A 1,714-nucleotide genomic window follows, 5' to 3' on the forward strand; every position below is an offset into this window, starting at 1 on the left:
GGCTCTTTGCAACATGGCACACCCCATTTCTGTCCCAGTTATCACAGGGACGCCTCCTGGCTTTCATCCGGATGCCCTTTTCTCTCTTTTTGATTTTCCACCTAATTTTCCAATGATCTGAGCTTAAAATCGAAGCAAATTTCTGAGTAAGAAGGTGTTTTGAAATCAGGCATCTAACACTCCATTTTCAAGCTCTGAATTAAACTTTTTAATGGTAAAAAAATAAATAAGTAAAATGGCTTTCAGCTCGACTTTCAGTCCAGGGTGCAACCTGCTTCGGTGGTCATGCATTCAGGATGATCCGAGCGTAGCTGCCTCCGCCAGGCGGCCCAAGTTCAACCCCAACGAAATCAAAGTCGTGTACCTGAGGTGCACCGGTGGGGAAGTCGGCCCGCTCGGTCTGTGTCCCAAAAAGGTTGGTGATGACATTGAAAGGGTCTAAGGATTACGGTGAAACTGACCATTCGGAACACACAGGGCCAGATGGAGGTGGTACCTCCTGCCTCTGCCCTGATGGTCAAGGCCTTTAACCAACCAGAGCCAGGCAGAAGAAGGAAAACATTAAGCACAGTGGAAATATCACTTTGGGTGAGATTGTCAGCATTGCCTGACAGATGCAGCAACGATCTTTAGCTGGAGAACTCTCTGGAACCATTAAAGAGATTCTGGGGACTGTGGGCTGCGATGAGGATGGTTGCCATACTTGTGACATCATCGATGACATCAACAGTGGTGCAGTGGACTGCCCAGTGAGTTAAAAACTTCAAAGGAAAATATTTCAATAAAAGATCATTTGACAGCCAAAGAGCTAAAATGGTAAAATAGAAACCTACAACTAGAAACTAGGGAGAGTGTCGTTCACAGAAGTTTCAAGAAATTTCTGCTCTGCCTAATGCAGCTGGAAACAGAGTGAAGGACATCACCAAGGCCTGACCCCCTCATCTCCTCCTGGGGAAGTGGCAGGGTGGCCTGGAAGAGAGGACTGCATAGAATCTGGCTGCCTACTAATTTAAAAGGGCCAGGCTTGACTGTGAGAATAATGAGGAGCCCAGATGTGCAATCACGTTTGCAGTTGTGGATTGCCAGCATAGGAAGACGCGCTAAGAGGCTCTCACAAACAGAAAGCTGGTGGGAGCCAGTGCTGTTTCTGATTCAAAATCAGAGGTCTGGGAGTACCAGAAATATAGATTAGTCCAACTAGAAAACCTAATACAGACATTGGCACTGGTGCAGTACCTTCTAATACGAGAAGGTACATAGGCACTGTGGCGCCCCTGGGAGTGCATTGAGATCAGAGGGTCTCTTTAAATCTCTCACTTGGCTGCACCCTGTTCTAAAATCATGCAAAATCACATCTACCAGACCAATAATCATTCAATCTGAAAGGAAAATTCTAACGACATCAGGTGGACAGTGAGACAATTTAAAGGGAAAGTCTCCAACTACCCCCTCTTTAAGGGCTTTGATCACTCAAGGTTGAGAGGTAGAAGACAATAATAACAGAAAACACCCATTGAAAATGACCTACAACATAAAAAAGAAATACAGCTTTCAAAGGACACACAAGTAGCAGAAACAGAAGTATATGTTTTACTCTTCCTGCTTCGGATTCTTCATAGCATTCAATATGATCAGACAACAGACTGAGAAGCTAATGAAACAACGGAGTGAAAGGCAAAAATGCAAGAGGGAACTGTTTAAGATACAGAAAAAT

General features: G+C 44.6%; 1 pseudogene; it reads left to right on the forward strand.

Annotated features, from left to right (window-relative positions):
- Nucleotides 1-235: 235 nt before the first annotated feature.
- LOC143645239 (large ribosomal subunit protein uL11 pseudogene) lies at nt 236-1,192 on the forward strand (annotated as a pseudogene).
- The last annotated feature ends 522 nt before the right edge of the window (nt 1,193-1,714 follow it).

This window comes from Tamandua tetradactyla, chromosome 8, assembly GCF_023851605.1.
Source record: "Tamandua tetradactyla isolate mTamTet1 chromosome 8, mTamTet1.pri, whole genome shotgun sequence".
Classification (NCBI taxonomy): Eukaryota; Metazoa; Chordata; class Mammalia; order Pilosa; family Myrmecophagidae; genus Tamandua; species Tamandua tetradactyla.